Here is a 20,180-nt window from a genome sequence, read left to right on the forward strand (position 1 = left end):
TGCTTTGGCTATTTTGGGTCTTTTGCACTTCCCTGTAAATTTTAGGAGGTTTTTTTTTTTTTTTTTTTCTATTTCTGTGAGGAAATTGGAGTTTTTATTGGGATTGCACTGGCTCTGTAGTTCATTTAAGTAATGTAGCCATTTTCACGATGTTAATTCTGCCAATCCACAAACATAGGAGGTCTTTCCATCTTCTAATATTTTCTATGGTTTCTTTCTTTAGGGTTTTGCAGTTTTTATTGTAGAGGTTTTTTACTTCCTTAGTTAAGTTTATATCTAGATATTTTTGAGGATATTGTGAATAGAGTTCTTTTCTTTCTCAGCATGTTCATTATTCATATATAGAAAACCTACCTACTTTTGTTTACTGATTTTTATAACCTACTATTTAGCTGAAAGTGTTCATCAGAAGTAAGAGTTTTTAGCTGGAGTCAAAAACATGGAACACCTCACAAATTTGCATACCATCCTTACACAGGGACATGCTATTCTTCTCTATATAGTTCTACTCTTAGTATATATGTTGCCAATGTGAGCAGTATCTACATTTTTAAATGAACTATGTCAATCTGGGTGTAATGGCACACATATACAATCCCAGTCACTCAGGAGATGGAGGTAAGAAGATCATGGTTCTAGGCCAGCCTGCAGGAAAGTGTGAAACCCATCTGAAAAACAAACTAAAACCAAAAGTTGTGGCTCAGGTGATAGAGGAGGTATGCCTAAAATCATAGACTGGTTGTTTAGAAGTGTGAGGCCCTGAGTTCAAACCCCAGTATGCCATATAAATATACCACTAGATAAATTAATGAATTTTGTCACCCCATATATAAAACTTGACCATACAAATAACTATAAAGCTAAAAGCTATAAAATTTTGAGAAGATTACATAGGAAAAATCCTTTGTGACCTGGATTAGCCTTGGAATCTGGCTCTTGAGCAATAGACTCCTACCCTGCTTGTGTGGAGCATCCTAAGGACTGGAAATAAACTGAGCTCTTCCTTGTGCTCCACTCAAATGCCCACCCACAGTATGAGGAGCAGAGTGTGTCATTGCACTGAGGTTTGAACAGTCTCCAAGGGAACTCACCTAGGGCAAATGCATCATTATCAGGGAGCACAGCTGCCCAAGTCTTTCTGATGTGTTTAAGCTTCAGGAAAAGTAATTTCTGTTTTTCCATCTAAATAAGTCAAATATCAGCTGCTCTGGAGCCAATGTGTGGCTGTGCTTTTAGCATATTTCTTAGTGCTCCTGCAGCCCCTAGGGAAGAAGGAGGTGCCTTAGTGCACATCAAGCATCCTGTGCACACCTAATGGCACATGCATGAGCACATGTGTGTGTATGTGTGTGTGTGTGTGTGAGAGAGACAGAGAGAGAGAGAGAGAAAGAAAGAGAAATAAAGAGAGACAGACACAGAAAGACAGATATACAGACAACATGATGGAGGAGGATAATTCTCTGCTTTCAGTGGTACAGGTTCCGGGATCTACAGGAAAATAAATCCCTGGCATCTCCAGCAGAGGACAGGTACTGATTTGCTTGTGCCCTGTTGGACAGGCTCTGCATCTACTCTTTCCACACGTACTGGGCTCTGAGTCTTTCCTCTGAGATTTTTTTCCTTCTGATCTTGGTTTTGAGTTGAATTCCTCATTCATCCATGGGCCTATAGACAGTGACCATCTCCAGTAGAACCTTACACTATATTTTCCTCAGTATTGCATTCATCACTTTTTTAACCATGAAAATTCAGTGCCTATCAGAATAACACAGAATCAGTGCTGGAGTTGCCATGGTTCAATGACAAATATTCAAAATGGAAGGGAGCTATAATCATGGCCCACTCTCACTGCCCTTGTACCAGCTCAAAGAAACTCACAGAGGCTAGAGGCATTGAACATTTGCAAAAGACTACACAGGTGGGTGGGCAAAGGTGGGAGGAGAACCTAGGTCTCCTAACTGCTAACTGATGGGGTGTGCTCTGTTCATCCTGAAGTCTCAAAGCATCTGTACAGGAGCTCTCAGAGAATGGGTCCTTGTACATCATTTGCCTGATTTACTGCCACCAGTAACAGATCATAGGTGAGAAAATGAGGACCATGCTGACCATTTATGAAGGATCAGCACTGACATGAGCTTAGGTAAGAGGCAGAAGAACTAGAAGCTCCCTTTGTGAGTCACCAAAGCTTGGAAGACCAGAAAGGGCAAAAGCCACACTATACTGGTGTTTCATGCAGTATACATGCATCACCCCACGTAGGCAACATTGGTACATGCACATACACACACACAAACACACACACACACACACAGCACATATAGATCTTCACAGAGCCACGTGATAAATTGGAATGCATCTACAGTTTACAATGGAAATATGAAAATCTTAAAAAGAATTTTTAGCATCAACTAGAGTCAATGACTCATAATGTCCCTGCCAACTGTAAGATTACCAGATATGTGAGCCCTTCAATACATCCCACCAGAGCTGCCAACCTGAATGGAATATGTGGTCAGCTGGCCAAGGGAGCCCACTCAGTGAGGCTTAGAATAGCATGTGGAAGATTCCAGATTCTAGTGTCTTTGGAATTTATTGACTTTCCAGAATAGGTCTTGGGATCCCCACATACACAGACTTAGTATCCTTTTCTTCTTCTCCCACTACCCACTCCAGGTAGCACTTAGTTTACATGGGACCCAGTGGCACCCAATTATTGCCCCTTCCTGCCTGGCTCAATGTCTGACAATGCCTATCTCAGTCCACTTATCTCCCACATTCTCAGCCATCATAACTGTTTCATTACTGCAGGTTCAGCACTTCAGGTAGTACTAACTTTGCCTCCCTTGAGGTTCTCATGGGCTCTGCCTTTGGAAAGCTTTCCAAAGCTGCCTTTGAAAGCTTTGGCAAACATGAGCCTGTGATATTCATTGCTCAGAAAGAAGTGTATACTTATGAGACAGAGGACGAGGGATGGTCCTGAAGTGACAGGAATGGTTTTCTGGGTCCTTCTTACTGCTCTTGATGCAGATCATTCTCCCAGCCTCGGCCTCATCAGGACCTGAAAGACTGGCAGCACAGAGACAATGCTGCTCTAGTCAGCTCTCAATTTCCTTAGGTTCATTTCCCAAAGAGCCAGCCTGATCCAAAGTTTGAAAATCTAATTTGCAGTATCACACAAAGTCAACATTCCTCATTACATTTCATCTATTAATTTACATTGGAACAAATTATTAATTCTCTCTCTCTTCCCTCAGGCCATGCTTAGTAATGCCAGTTTAGAAGCTGGAGAGCAAAGATTTTGTCGCATGGTGGTTTTCTGATCTGCTCAGGCACCAGTTCTGGCCCTCAGCTAATCCAATCTGGAAGAAGATTTCAGGGACGCCACCAATAATGGTGAGAATACAGCACTCCTCCAGAGAGACAGGACCGTGAGGGACACCTGGAGGGCCATAGGGAGAGGTGGTGTACAGACGTTCCCAGGAGCATCACCAAAGTGCACTTTCCTTGAATGAAATGGAATTGTGTAATTGCTTCAGGAATGCCCCCCTGGGTTTCAAGATCTGCTCAGTACACAGCCACCTGGAGCTTCTGGGATAGGAGCTCAAGACAAGGGAGTATATGAGGGCCTTTGTGTTCCAGGTCTGCAGTGGGCCTCAGAGAAACTCATCCTTAGTGAAGGAACTAAGAGTGACTTTGACTCAAGCAGTAATTCAACCTTGCAAATCAACACCAAGAGCTTGTGGCTTGTTCATGCTGTCCTTTCCTTGGAGGGTCCATAGCACAAGAACGACCAGGGAAGATACCATAACTAAGGGCCTGAAAGCATACAGTGTCTAAAGGTATTCTACCCCATTCCATCCTCATGGTACAGGAGCTACCGGAGCTACAATTTGCCAAGGTGCAAACTCAGATTTCTCTGCAACTTACTCATTGTCACAAAAAAAAGTAATTTATATAGCAATTAACTTATATTTGCTTCCTGACAATTTTCTTTCCTGCTCCCATTTAAGGCAGGGAATTAGATCACTTTATGCTTCTACTTCCATGTATAAAGGACATGTCTTCAGACATGAAAAGGAAGCTGGAACTTAATAGTTATTCCTATCTATTGTAGAATTTTGGACCTGCAAAAAACATATGCATGTCTGTCCAGCCTGACAAAAGACTGAGGGTTTTAAAGAACAAGGGAAGAAAGAGTCCCACAGAGGCAATCCCCAAAAGAGAGGAGGTTAGAAGATGAGTAATTGCAGTGAAATGGTATGTGCTGAGGACATGACACACTTGCCTTGTTAGCAATATAAAACCATTATAAATGGAAGAATTAGAAGGCACGCACACCAGGACAGAAAATGGTTATTCTATGTTTGTGCTGGGGTGAGAACAAGGAAGGCTACTAATAGGAATGCCCCTTTTTTACTCCCAATGCTGTTCTACACATCCCTCACAATAGCAATTTCATACTTTGCCTCTAGGGTCATTTCTACCATTTGAGTTTTGAATTAATTAAGTCTAACTACAATAATTCATTTGAACCTGTGAAAGGACATGTAAGGAGATATTAATTAAACATGGATTCTGATGGCTCCAAGGGCCAGCAATGCAGTAATGTGTAGATAAGTCAGAGTTGGTACACGTTAGGGTACATTACACAGAAATCAAAGTAATGTTCACACACAGCAGCAACATACATGGTGTGAAGTAAAAAAAAAGGACAGAAGAGAAAGAGAATTCATAGCTAAGTTGTATTTCACTTAGTCACGTACATATCCAAATGATTGTCATATTCAAACCTATGTAACAAACCCTTTGGACGGTTCCTATGAGAAGGTGTTTGGAATGGAAGGGATGTCAGGAAATAAGAGGAAAAATATGGAGGATTTTCACCTACTCTTTAGTGGCACTAAGTGCCACGGCAGGTGAACAAGAGCAGACTCCTCCCTCCACGGATAGATCTGAGGCACCCACCTGGTCCTCACAATGGACAAATCTAAACCTTGACCAAATACACAAGGCAGGTGTCATAGGCTGTGAAAATCAAGTTGGGCAGAACTGCATACCCTTTGAGAAAGGAATCATGTACAGCATAGGACATGGCTTCATATTCATCTCAGTGCTCTGTTGGCATATTCCCAATAATGATCCCGGGACATCTGGTGTAAGCAAAGCCATCCCTTTCTGAAGGTATGGGCCCCAGACTCACATAGGACACAGTCCTAAGTCTTCTAACTTTGGTCACATTCCAAGTGTAACTCTCACTTTAGGGTGTTAGGAACTATGAGCTCCATCTTTTACATTCTAACCAATAGTAGACAATATTCTCACATTGAGAGTATTGGTTATCATTCCTCTTGTTTGAGTTTTGTTTTTTATGGTACTGGGATTTTTTTAATTCAAGGCTTTATGCTTGCTAGGCAGGTACTCTACTGCTTGAGCCATAGCTCTTTCCCTTTTTGCTATGGTTATTTTGGAGACAGGATCTTCCTTTTTACCCAGACTGACCTGGACCGTGATTCTATTTTAAGCTTCCTATATCACTGGGATGACAAGCGCCCAGCTATTTCCCATTGAGATGGGATTTTGCAACTATTTTTTCCCCATGCTGGCCTGGAACCACAATTCTCCCAATCTCAGCCTCTCACATAGCTTAGGATAATAGGTGTGTATCATCGCACCCAGTCATGGTTGAGATGGGTCTCATGTACTCCTTGCCCTTGCTGGCCTTGAACCATGAGCCTCCCAAACTCAGCCTCTCAAGTAGCCATGGTTATAGATGTGAACCACTGGGGGCCAACTCATGTGTCCTCTTGATCACAGTCATCCTAACAGGTGTGAAGTAACATCCCAAAGTGGTTTTAATTTGCATTTTCCTGATGATTAGTAATATTGGGGTTTTCTCATATAACTGTTGACTATTTGTAGGAATTCTTTTGAGAAATGTCTATTTAGGTCCTTTGTCTAGGTTTTAAATATATTGTTTCCTTGTTACTGATCAGTTGAGTTCTTCAAGTATTTTGGATTTCAACTTTCCTGAAAACTGAATATAGAACAGTGGAACAGACAGCCCACAAATATATCTGTGCATTTATGTGAATTGATCTTCAATACAAATTTCTAGAACAGATGATGGGGATCCACAGTCTCTTCAATAACAGGTGTTGGGAAACTGGCTATTCATATGCAAATGAATTATATTGGACACTTAGCTCACTCCCAGTATAGAAATTAACTCAAAATAGACTTTAAAGTCCTAAAACTATGAAACTAGTAAAAGAAAACATACGGAAAATGCCTCTTGACATTGCTCTGGACAATGAATTTTTTTTTTGATATGATACCAAAAGCCTAGGCAAAAACAGACATTTGAGATTGCATAAAACTAAACAGCATCTCACACCAAAGAAAACAATCAAAAGAGTGAAGACACAATCTATGCAATAGGACAAGCATTTACAAACTGTGTATCTGGCAATCTTTTAAACTTTAATGATTTAAAATGTGATAAATGAAGTTAAAATGGAAAGAACAGACAGAGAAAATATTTGAAACAATTATGAGAAGTTAGGCATTGACATGTCTTACATCCAACTATATGAAGGATTCTTATAAATCATGGAGAAATGAAGACAAAAAGGGAAGGAGTGAAGTACAATTGGTCATGCATTTAACAGTTCTCCATCCCATAGCACCCTACTAAGGCCATATTTGGTGTCATAGAAGCTATATCATCTGTCTCACTGCAGGGGCCTCTTGTCCATTACCGAGGAGATTGGGACTCTGACATTGAACTCTGTAGGTGAGGCTTCCCACACCCAGAGTCTTACCTTGATCACCAGGGTGACTTGATATATCATGGGCTCCTCCTCCAGCAAGGCTAGGTGTTGCCCATAACCACAGCTCTCTGCTCCTCCTCTAGGGGAACCTTGCATTAAGGCCCAGGTTCAAGGTTGCTTGTGGCCTTGTACCTCTTCTGCACTGGTCACCACTGCCCAGAGCTAGACATTTATTCTTTGTAAGTATCTGCCCAGGAGTAGAGATGGGGGTAGAGATGAGAATAAGGAAACCCAGAGAACAGAGTCTGCCCCTCAGAGTTACCAGGTGTCCAGTGGTCCACTGAAGATTCCTATAGCTGTTTACTCAAGAGCACCTTCAAAGTGTGAGGAGGATGTTGGAAAACAGAAGAATGGGAAGTCAGTGTTCTGGACCAACCTGATACTCATGCCTGGGTGGGAGGTGAATAAAACGCTTCTCTGTGAAGGAGAAAGGAAAGTGGGGACATCAATGGTGCTTCAGGGTCTGAAAGAGAAATTACTGAATTCTCTGGATCTCAGGGCAGAGTCAGTTTCAGGAAAATCCCCATAGTTAGTCAAGGAGCATTGACTGAACCTTTGGAACTGCAGGGCTCACAAAGACCAATCTGAATGACAAGTGGAACAGTTGTGTACTGCCTCCTGTGTATAGCCTCCTGTGTTAACTCCAGACTCCCAGGCAAGGCCATTGTCTTGAGCTGGCTCTGATAAGGAATAGCCATTTAATTCCCCATGCAAGGAGCTGCAGGTGGTGAGGACATCAAACCTTCATTTTACCTCTCCAGGCAAACAAAGAGAAGGAGTCTTGGGGACCCACGTTATTCCCTGTCCAGACCTAGGTAAGCAATTGTACTCTCCTCTCTGCTTCTTCCCTCTCCACTTGCATGCAAAACTATCATGAATAATTGTAGTGATAACTACTGTATTTCCATCTTGAGGAGAAAATGGCATTGCATAAATACCTAATTGTTCCCTTACTGCCATTTCTGCAAGTTTCTATCAATGGAGGAATTTGGTGATTCAAAAAAGTGATATTAAATCATGGAAGTAATGATACATGGGGAGTTAAGAACAAGTCAACACGTCATGGTCATTTTATCTTCAACTCCCTTTTCCCACTTAGGACCAGAGGAGACTAAGATTGTATTTTGCTTTTTAACAATTTATACTAGTGTATATTAGCAAGGGGTTTCATTGTGGTATCTCCTTACATTCATATAATGTATTCTATCACTCTTTCATATCCTCTTACTCTTTAATCAGTATCACAGAGAGTTTCTACACAGGTGAATGAGAGTGCCCTAGATCACTGCTAAGCAGAGCTTAACTTATATTTCTAGACACAGAATCATTATCCTTCCACTCTTCAGGAGTTTTGCATCCACAGGCCCTCATGTGTGTCTCAGAGTCTCCAGCATAGCCTCACCTTGCAGAAGAAGGAGGAAATCTACAGATTACAGAACTGGGCAGAAATTCTGTAAGGTTCCTGTCTCAGCTTGTTTTGTAATGCTATAACAGACTACCATGTACCAGGAAATTTATAAAGACCGGAAGTTTGTTTCCTCATAGTTTCTAGAGGATGGCATCTGTGAGGACTTTCTTACTGCATTGTCCCATGAAGGAAAGTGGTAGGGCAAAGAGAAGGTGAATGAGAGACAGATGGGGAGAAAGTGATCATATTCTCTCATATATAACAAACACTCTCAGGGTAATGGCATGAATCCATTCACTCACCCCCATGGCCTAATTACCTCCCATTGGGCTTCACACTTCCCCACACTGTTGCTTTGGGGGTTAAGTTTCCAACACATGCTTTTGGGGGACATATTCAATCCATAATAGCTCTAGTACCCAATGAATAACTGACACAGAAGATTCTGAGCACTCTGCCCAGGGTCCTCCCCAGAGGACCCAGAAATGTTTGTTATAGATACCTGGCTGCATTCTGAGCAGGCTGGGAGGAGGTTATGACATTGTGCACTTCAGATATGTCCAGACTGAAAAGGCCCCTAGGAGCAGCAAGGAAACTGATTGCCTCCTACGCTCTGGGTCCTTCCTGGCCATATTTCCAGAGTGGCTCCTTTCTCCTACTCTACACATAAAGAGTAGAAGAACTCAATCTAACTCAATAAGGGCTTCAGGGTGGACAGCTTGGGTTCTGAGCTACTGCCTTTGGGGATTTACAATCTTGTGAATCTGCTTTGACCCGAATATGTGTGTCAGCCACTAATGGACATCCAGAAAAATGGGAAATTAGTCAGCCATCTAAAAAGAAGCCAAGGCCTTTTGTATGGGACAATGGAAGAATGACCCCGAAGGCAATTCAATGCCCCTCCCATCACAAGTCCAGAAAGTAAGAGGCCCAGTAGGTGAGGGGTCAATGCAGACTTCTTCCTAGGGCAATGTCCAGTTGAATCATGAAGTGAGGATTCTCTAGCACCCCAGATTAGTATAGCCATCAGCAGGGCATTCCAGCTCCTTGGGTCCTGAAACATGTGACCCAAGCACAGAACCACTGTAAAGGTGAGACCACCACAGAAAACTGCCTTCAGGGACCCAAGCACAGAGCCACTACACAGACAGACTGCTCAAAGCTGAAAGGGCAAAGCCTCTGCCGTAGTGTGTTCAAAATGCAGGACCTCTGCTCCAGCGGACCTATCAAGCAGAGCATTAAGTCAAAGAAGATTATTCTTGAACCTTCTGCTTAGGACCTTCTAGGGATTTCACAGCTCTTTCATGCTCCCTATTTCTCTTTTGGAATGGGAGTGTCTATCCTATGTCTGCCCCATTTATATTTTGGGTGCATAAAGAATCTGATCAATTTCACAGGGTCACAGGTGGAGAGCAGTTTGCCTCAACATGAATCATACCTCCGAGTTGCACCCATATCTCATTTAGATGATACTCAGATGAGGCTTTGAATTTCAGACTGAATTGATGCTGAGGAAAATTAAGACTTTTAGAGCCATTAAGATAGCATGAATATGTTTTGTGTGATAGAAGTGAGGCAGAATAGATCAGATAAAATGAGACACGGGAAATAGCAGCTAGGAATTCAGAGATAAATACTGTATTTATAAATGACACATAATTAATAGAAGCACATAGGCACTGTTTTCTTTGCTTAAAGCCTTACACCTCCTCAACAAGCTGCAATATTTAGTAAAAAGAGAGTAAGAACAATTTTAGTATGTTCTTGGAGCTAAGCAAGGATATCTTAAAGAAAAACACTTTTCCTGGGAAAGTGACTTCTCTGAAGTGTTTATAAAGGAAAATACTTACCTCAAGGATGGACAGATGCATTTAAGGGAGCATCTGGCAGGACCCATTCTGTGTTTCAAGGAATACTCAAACAACTATGTCATGACACAAGTTTAATAAGTGGGCCAACATTGAAATCTTTGGACCTAATTGATGAGATAGTGTAACAGAAAAAATAATTAAATATACCAGGTGTCAGAACAAAGAAGCACTTTTCCAAAAGTAATTTGAGTCTCACTCCCAACCTACTTTTTCAACATAAATGCCCTTAATGTTAGAACACTCATTGTACCTGTTATCAGATGTGCCTGCACTCATGTCTGCAATATGTGCTATGCTTCACTAATGAGCACAGGCCTGCGAAACTATGGGAGGAAAGGCAATTTTCTATAAAATTAAACCTAGATATTCCCTATTACCAGGAAATTGCTCTTTGAGAATATACCCGGAAGAACTTGTGTGTGTGTGTGTGTGTGTGTGTGTGTGTGTGTGTGTGTGTGTGTATCTGCAAGAGTTATGCAAGAATGTTTGTAGCAGTTTAATTTCTATTATAACTGTACTGAGTTGAATAGTGTTCCTCCAAAATCTGTGTTCACCTGGAACCTCAGAATGCAACCTTATTTGGAAGAAGGGTCATCTCAGGTGTAATTGGTTAAGTTGAAATGAGGCCATACAGGATTAGAGTGGTTCCTTAATCCAATGCTCCTGGTGTCCTCAAATACAGAGACACACAGGGAGAATGCCATTCAAAGATGGGGCACCTTTGAGCCAAGAAATGCCAAAGGTCTCCAAGAACCAGCAGAAGCAGGAAGGGACAGGAAGGATTCTTCCCTAGGCCTTCAGAGAGAGCATGGCCTTGATTGTATCTTGATTCAGATTTCTGGCCTCCAGAACTATGGCAGGATAAATTTCTGTTGATTTAAGCCACTGAGTTTATGATACATTGGTACAGAGTTACTATGAAAATAATACAAACATCAAATAGTAAGCAACTCTAGTATCTACCAACATATGAAGAAATTATGATGTAGCTATAAAATAGAAAATGATTAATCAATAAAATATAATAAGCCACTAACACACAGGATCTCACAGATTAATCTTAAGGAAAACATACTAAGTGAAAGAAGCCAATCAACAATCACACAGGGTGTGGGCCCATTTATAAGAAGGTCTGGACACAGACATGGGGCTAAAACTTTAAAGTAATTGCCTGGGAGGAGTACTAGAGACTTTTCTGCAGTGAAATGTTTTAGATCTTACTATATTCTTGCACATGATGAATGATCCACTTATTTAATGTTTGAAATCTGCCAATGCCAATGCACATTGGTAGAGATCTGAAGCTTGGATAATCTCTCAGTAGTGTACATAATTAGGGATCCAGGGACTTCTGGGGTGGAGATGATGTTTTCCTCCATCCAGGCAGTGTGCTGGCTAGGGCTAAGTCTTGTCCTTCAGGCTAGTTAGAATAATGAACAAGGATCCTGGAATACCCTCACTGCCAGTAACAGGGCTGAGGAACTTTCTCAGGTCATAGCTGGTACACATTGTTTGTGGACAACAGGAAGATGAGAGAAACCCAGACCCCAGGCTTTGAAACCTACCTTTCCTGCAGGAAACCATGCTAGAAGATAGGTCCTCCTTATCCTTTGTCACTGGGACACACCTCAGCCCAGAGCCCCCTAACTAAGAAATGGCAGGTCTCCTATTCAATAAGAACAAGCTCCTGCATTCAGTGGCATTGATGCTATATGGTGGCACCTTATGGACCTTGATGATTTGACCTTCATGACAAGTTAGGTGCAAAGTCTTAGACCACTCTACAGATCAGGAAGGCTAGGCAGAAAGATCACTTGGATCCTGACTCCAGACTGACTTTTCTACCCTGTCCCCTCTTAACTGCTCCTACACTAGATTCCCTGAAAAGCTCTGTTGTGTGCCTGGAGTGATAGGGCACCAGGGACCTGACTTTGCCTTTCTCCACTCCTGTCAGGGTCCAGTTGACTCTGCCTAATGTTCTTTCTGTAAGATAGATAAGAATTATTCCCAAGGTTGGTAAATATGGATTATAACAATAGGTTAGGCTGGTGAGAGAAAGGTCTACATGCATCTTGTACCCAAAGACTCCATTCCACTGGGCAAACCAGTTTTCCCTCTTGCTTCCCCAGGGCAATGAGGAAGAGAAAGTAAAGACCCCAAACACACAAAACAATACAACCCTTCTAACTTGCTATTCTTTGTCCCACAGGGTGATATAGGGTGGTATCTAATAAAAATAAATAAAAGACACAGCTTTCTGGGAATCACAGTGAGCCACCCTGCCACACTCCTGTGATGTACATTGTGATGCAGTCTCATTAACAAAAGTCAAATGCACTGAAAGCATTAAAATTAAGACATTAAGTCCAATTATCCTGTCAACAGCAGTTGGGGGAAGTTGTGAAGGGTTTATTTATTCATTAGCTTATAGAGAAGTTCAGTTGCTCCTTAATTATGCACTGCTATTTTTTTTAACCCCCTCCTACTCTGGTCTATTAAAAAAAAACCTTGGCGGCTGCATTCCTCTGCAATGCTGCAGCCTGAGTTGTTGAGGCCCAGGGGAAGTTTAGGAGTAGCTCAGCTGCTGTCTTCACTCTGTCCTCAGACCCCAGCCTGGCTCTGGCTGGAGGCCTTCCTGTGTAGAAGCTCCTAACCTGCTCCCTCCCAAGTACTGCTTGTCCAACTTCCTTGGTGCTCTGCTTTCTCCCTCTCTTCTCTCCGGGTCTCTGTGCCATCATGCCAGCTTTCTCTTCCTCCCTCTGGCCAAAAAGGAAATCTCATTATCCTGAAATCTCCACGGTGCCCTTGGCACCATCTAGGCCCAGCTTTTCTGCCATCCCCACAAAATTCACAGCCACCCAACAAGCAAGTCCCCCATATCCCTTCAGGATGTGAGGACCCTGAGTTCTGGTAGACCTGGGTTCTGACTTTATTCATTTCTCTGAGCATCAGTTCTCCTCTCTGTAAAATAGGCTTAGTGACTATATCAGCTGTAGAGTCCTCCAGAGTATCATGGAGCTCAGATGAGTCCATGCCATGAAAATACCATGCTAACTGTGACTGCCCTGGAGATCCATGTGTACAGAATTGCTGTCAGTGTACACCTGTTGACAGTACTTACCTGAGAGCACTGAGGCCAGTCCTGCACAGAAGGGTACTGTTGCCCTTTCAGGGGTTTTCCTTTCCTTTGGAATTGAGAGAAAATTCAAGGACAGCAAAATCATCACTCCATAGACATTCCTAATATATTGTTCTGTTGCTGGTCTTACCATGCTTGCTACTAGATATGGTGAAAATGACCCTGTGGCCAGGCCTGTGTCTGCTCCAAGACTCACGGTGGCAGAAGGGATGAATGTGTGAGCTTGGAGCCATGGAGCAGCAGATGTTGGAGCCACTTAGTCCACCTCTCAGTTTACCAGTGAAGAGTACCTTGTAGGCACACTGTCTCTGAGAGGCAAAGGGAAGGATCAAGCCCAATCTAAAATTGGAAAAAACACCAAAAATCCAGCATCTTAAGTCTTTGTCCCTTCTGCTCAATTTATCTAGACCAAGGATAGAATGGTGGCTTGACTCTCAGGCAGAGCCTCCTACCGAATGTAAGAGGGGCCTGTACCCTTGCATCCTATTTGTGACCTGACCCTGGAGATGGGTAACATGGTGCCATCTGAGCAGGAGATTCTAGGGGGCTTCAATACCCACCTTCTCAGGGATATGGAGAGAAGCCTTGGTTGTTCTTTTCCCCCACACATTTGCCTCTTCCCCCCCCAACAGGTAGATAATGCAGAAAAGTGGGTCTTTGCTTATTTGCTTATACAGCACCCACTTACTGATCCAGGCATGAAGCTGTGAACCAGGGCTCCTTTGGTTTGAATATGTCCCCTAGAAAGAACGGGTTGGAAACTGAATCCCCAGTACAATAGTGTGGGGAGCCAGGGCCTAATGAGAGGCCTCCACTCATGAATGGTTTAATACTGTTTGTAAAAAGGGCTTTTGGCTACAGATTCTCTCTCTTTGTCCTCTCTCTCTCTCTCTCTCTCATCATGTGATGCCTTCTACCAAGTGATGGACCAACAAGAAAACCCTCCCCATATCTAGTCCATTCTATCTTGGACTTCCCACCCTCCAGATGAATTTCTGATCATTATTACTTACCAAGCCTATGGCATTCTGTTACCATGGCAAATAAATAGACCAAGACTAGACCACAACCTAACTAAGAAGCAAAACAGTTTCACTTTAGGAGCTGGGGACTTAGCAACTGAGGTGTGGATGAGTAGTGAGCAGATAAATCAAGTATCTATGAAAGCTGAGAGTATAGAGGCAGGCAGATGAAACTGAACTGTCCAGGTCAGGGATGACTCCCTCTGAGTGGCCTGCATTGACAGGTACCACAGCACCAGGGTTCACACAGCAGGCCTGGCACAGGGCAGGTGTTCTAAGCCCCTCTCTTGTGGAGCCTCCAGCCATGGGGTTTTTGCTTCCTTAGGAGCAGATCAAGATGTCTGCAATGAATCACTGGGTGTCCCTAGCTCCCATCTTCACTGTCCCTGGTCCCACAGAGCCAGACCTGGTAGAGACTTTTCCTGGCCCAGCCACATCCCTTCCCAGCTATGTGACCTTCACAAACTGTTTAAGCTTTCAATACCTTGGTTTCCTCTTCTGTAATAATACCAGCAGAGCAGCATTGCTGAGGATCCCTGCAAGATTTTTCACATAGGGCACTCAACATAGTGCTGGTGACATGGAGTTTCAGAAGCAGTTGGTGTGGCTGTTGTTCTCTGATTGGCCTGAAATTATCCTACAAGCAAGCAGAGAAGGACTATCACCCCAGTCCTTAGTTGAGGAAACTTAAACTTGTTATTAAAACAACTTGCCCACATTCTTCATGCAGGGTAAGTCTCTGGTGTATATCCCCAGAGAGGGACCCATGCATTAATACTGACACATCCACAGAACAGCATGCTTACCTGTATTACAAGGGAGTTGGTATGTTCTCACTGTCATGAGCACCAGCCCAGACAACTACTGAAAAGTTCCTGTAGAGTAATTCTACCTACAACAGCAATACCACTATATGCCTCCTTTTGTGGCCAGCCAAGCTTTAAGGTCAGTGGGACCATGTGCATGCCCCAAGACCCACAGGTCAGGTCTCCTCCACAGGCCTGGCTTTGATTGGCTTCCCCAGGAGGAAGCAGGAGAAGGGGGAGGAAGGGGCACAGCAAATTCACACTAATCTGAAGATTTAGATATTGTTTAAAGCAATGCAATTTATTATTGTAAAGTTGCCCTTTCCTGCAAATGGAGGCTGCCTAATCACTTGAGCTTGAAGTAGAAGAGTTGAAAGCTGGAAGCCTTCCTACAACTCCAGATTCTCTCATCCCCGAGCACAGAGCTTAGGAAACCCGGCAGAAAGGGTCTGTGTGCTGTGGACTTTGGGCCTGCCCTGATTATGTACACAGCCCATCTTCCCTCCACTACATTTGCTCAGCGCTACTCTAACATTCACAAGTCTTCTTTTATACATTCATCTTTCTTGATCTTCAAATAGTCCAGCAATTGAAAAAACATGGTATGTATACATAATGGAGTGTTATTCATCCATAGAGAAGAATGAAATTATGTTGTTTGCAGGAAAATGGGTGGAACTAGAGACAGTCAAGTTAAGCAAAATAAGCCAGGCTCAAAAAGACAAATATCACATGTTTTATCTCATATGTGGAATCTAGACATTATATATATACACATATATACTTGTATCTACCTCTCTATCTATTTATACTATTTGAGGGGGGTGACTAGGAAGAAGGGAGAGGGAGGAAAGAGAAGGTGATTAGGGCATGAGTATTATCAAAGTACATTATATACATGTATAAAAATAGAATGAAACCCATTAAAATTTGTTTAAAAAGTTAAACAGAAAGCCTGTTTATATACCCAGAAGTTTTAACTAATGAAAAGATTAAATAATACCTTTTTTCAATAGTGCTTACAAGGGCCTCTCTTCTTCCAGACATCACAGGCTATGGTTGTGAATCCTAATCACATTGGTCATTGGTGCATTATATGTGATCCTAACCAGGTACTGTAGAATTTTAGGGAAACAGAGGCTGAGACACTAGCTGCCATGAAGCTACCCTGCTTCTGAATTCCCAGGAGTCAATATATTTATTTCTGAAATAATACAATAATGTTAACCCAAGTGTTGATTCTGCATTCTACTTCCCTCAGGAAAAATATAAACTTTCATTGTGGCTATTTCCAGAGGAGAAATGAATGCATTCTTACATATTTTTTGAGATAATCAATTTTCATAGTGCTATTTTAAAGAGGTGTTCAGATAACAACTATTAATTCCCTCTGAATATTCAGGTTCTTTGGATTTCACAGCAGTTGGCTATCTAGCATAGAATGTTGGATAGCTGGTCAGCCTGGTGTTTGAAAACTCAGTTCTACTACTTATGAGTTGTGTTTATTGGATTCTTAATATGTTAAACCTCAATTTTCTTATTCGTAAATACTGATAATGATGACCTTATATGATTATTTTGGGTAATAATGAGACTATATATGTATATATAAACATGTAGTTGTTGGATACATTTCCTGGTGCACTGAAAAATTTTGATAAATTGCTTAATATCAATAAATCTTTGATTATTTTCCTAGGATTGAAAAGGAACTTCAGCAGATGTTTTTGTTTTGATTTTTATGACAATTCTATGGACATTGGTAGTTATCATTTCCACATTATACATTAGGTTCAAGAAATGGTGTAGACTTTGATGAAAAGTGAATTCTGATTGATCTTATGTGTATCTGGATTTTTAAATTGCTTTTCAACCCTTATAGGAAATCACTAAAATGGAAATAATCACATTTCCCTCTTTTACATCAAAGTATGTCATTTTATTTGGTCCTCACAATAGCTCTATGAAACCAGTGAAGCCTGTGTTCTTATTGCAAGGCTGAAAGCAGGACTTGGTGATATGTCAACATCCTGCCCCAAGACAGCCACATGCTGACTTGCTGTGGAGTTGAGAGTGAGACTAGAACCAGGCCTTTATACTGCTGGTCTAGTGCAGCCCCTGCTATCCTCACTCAGGTTCTAGGTTAGACAGTTTACTTTCTCCCACCTGATAATTCTCCTAGCAGAGTGCATGTGTGTGAGTCTGAGTGTGTGTGTGTGTGTGTGTGTGTGTGTGTGTGTTTAAAGGCAATCAATTCCTTTTCCAAAGCAACCTAGTATAGCAAAAAATAAAAAATCAATCATGAGATTGGTAATCAGGGTTCCAGGATTCTTATTGCAAGCTTTCTATTCATTCCCTAGTTTAAAGAGTTGAGTGTTCAAATTGCTCATCACGTTTGACTACCCACTCTGAGTCAGGTGCTAAAAATACATTGCCTTATTTATGCCTCACAACACAGAGAGGGTGTTATTGTGCCCAGCTGGTGATTGACAACACTAGGCTGATGAAACTGGCAGAGTCAGAACTGGGAAAAGTCTTGTTGCCCCTCTGCCTCAAGCCAGCCATAGTGTGCTCTTCCTCATCTCTACCTAGTCAGGTCACTTTAATAATTCAACAGATTTGGTTTGGGCTCTACCATTCTGGGCTTTTAGGCCTCTTCTGTTCTCCCCTTTGTTCTCCAAAGAAAACTGAGACAAATGACCAGAGAGTTGGGCAACTTCTGTTTCGGTCTGGAGGCAGGACAGTGAGGAAAACAAGTGTACAGCAGACTTTGGGGGGCTCAAACCACACCTAAACCCAAGGTGCTCACTAAATCCTCTTAACTTGCTGAGCTGGGCCCCCCAAGGAGAGAAACATGGACACCTCCTTTTTTCCTTCCTGTCTGGGCAGACATCCTCCCACATCCTCCATTGAGCAGATAGGTTGCTCCTCCATTAGGCTATTGAACATAATGCTTTCAAGCAGGAACCATAGGCTTGAGAGCCAGTAGTGGCCTCAGGGGCAATTCACCCAACACCTAACTTCATAAAAGAAAACAGAGGCTCAGACAGGGCAACCAACTCACCAAGGTCAGACAATGACTTAATGGCAGATCCTCATAGCCAGGTACTGATATCAGTGTCCTGATTTGTCTCTGAGACATCTGAAGTACCCAACCTCTTCCAGAAACCCCCTTGGCCCTTTCTTCTAGTCGTTAAGCTTCTAACAATAGGGGAGAAATAATGAAAGTTTTGTGAAAATGTGTGTGTAGCAGAGGTGTTTATCATGCAGCATATGATGAAGTTCAGGTATAAGAGTCCCATCACCTTCTCCAAGACAAGTATCAGGAAAGAAAAGGACTTTGTCCAGTTCCTCATTGGCCCCAGAGCATCTCTAAGTCTCCCCTGTGGAAGCAAGAAAGGTTTTAATTTTTGGAAGGATTTCAATGGGGAAGAGGAGCTACTCGCATCCTAGAGCATTTCATGGCTCATAGCTCTAGACAGAGAGAAAAGGGGACAGGCCACCTGGGACAGGGAAGTATACCCAGAAGGTTTCCAACTTAGGATGGCCCATGGTTCAATTTAGAATGGTTATGACTCAGCTTATGATTTTCCAACTTTACAATGGAGCAAAAATTATGCTCATTCAGTAGAAACTATATGTGGAATTTTGAATTTTGATCCTTTCCCAGTCTAGCAATATTTTTTGATCCAACTTCACAATGCAGGGTAGTATTAGAGAGCCACAGCTCACAGTCAGCCTCATGAGCACAAGAGTAAACAACTGAGTCTCTACTGTGCTGTGTTGCTAAGCTATGATAGATACTCAATTAGGTGTATAAATGCATTTCAGCTTAGGATATTTTTAGCTTATGAGCTTTTGGTGATGTAAACTCATCATAGCTAAGGAGTATTTTCCATAAAGAGAATCCACTGTCTAATGTGTTCCTTTATCTCCATGTAGTGATGCTTATTATCCAGTTTCAAACCTGCTACTAACTTGCATTCAATGGATGTGCCTTTTGCTGACAGCTTTTTCCAAGATGCACATTTGAAGTGGTGTTGAACAATGAAACTCAGGTTCTCCAGCCCTGTCCCCTCAGCATCTTGCCAAGCAGGCCCTTACATCTTTGAAACCAGAAACAAGGAAATCTCTCCCAGGAGGCCTCATGACCTCTTTCTAGGGATGAAGAGCGAGAATGAGCTTTATGCTATGATGACCTGAAGTAATCCTTTGTTTTCTGGGATTGGAGGTCCCATGGAGTGGAGAGTGGGGTATTAGAGAGAAGGAAACTGGGTGGCTTGGCAGGTACAGAGTGGGGCCAGGTATATGCCCAGAGGTGAGATCAGACCCCGAAGCTGCCAGGTATGGCCATGGCCAGGCCCCATCTGCTTTGCCAATGACTTAGAAAAATAGATATGATATTTTCTAACCCAAAATTGATGTTCACAACCTGAAAAATTCTAATGTGCTAAAGGTATTTTTAGAAAATAGAGATCCTTTAGTTGCTTTTTAAAGACATATTTTTAGGGATCAAAGTAGAGAAAGAAAAGTGCAAAGCAAAGAGAATTGTGTCTCATTCTTTCCATCCTGGGTCTTCCATCATTCTTAACATCATTGAGGGATATCTGACGCACAAGAAACTATACATATTTCTGCCTAGCAAGCACAAGGCCCTGAGTTCAAACTCTAGTAACACCAAAAAATGCATCTGTTTAAAATGTACAAAGTGCTGTATTTTAACAAATCTATATACTACGTTCATGCAGCCATCACCACAATGAAGATTCTGAACATGTCCATCACACTCAAAAGCTTTCTCTCACACCTTCATAATCCATCTCCCTAATTCTGTGCAACTGCAGATCTGCTTTTGTCATGTAGATTAATTTGGATTTTCTAGAAATTCCTCTTAGGGAACTCATGCATGGACTTATACATAATGCATTTATTTGATCTAATTTTTCACTCAGCTCAACTATTGTGAAATTCATCCATGTCTTTATATGTATCAGTGGTTTGTTTCAGCCAGTACTCAGGAGATTGAGTCAGGAGGATTATGAGTTCTAGGCCAGCCTAGGCTACATAGCAAGATCTTGTCTCAAAACAAACAAAAGAGAAAGGA

General features: G+C 42.1%; 1 non-coding gene across 1 annotated transcript; it reads right to left on the reverse strand.

Moving 5' to 3' along the window:
* Window positions 1–433: 433 nt before the first annotated feature.
* On the reverse strand, window positions 434–539 carry LOC141421032 (U6 spliceosomal RNA). Its single transcript, XR_012445738.1, has one exon. It is a non-coding gene; the product is annotated as a U6 spliceosomal RNA (small nuclear RNA).
* Window positions 540–20,180: the final 19,641 nt, after the last annotated feature.

This window comes from Castor canadensis, chromosome 2 (genome assembly GCF_047511655.1).
Source record: "Castor canadensis chromosome 2, mCasCan1.hap1v2, whole genome shotgun sequence".
Lineage (NCBI taxonomy): Eukaryota > Metazoa > Chordata > Mammalia > Rodentia > Castoridae > Castor > Castor canadensis.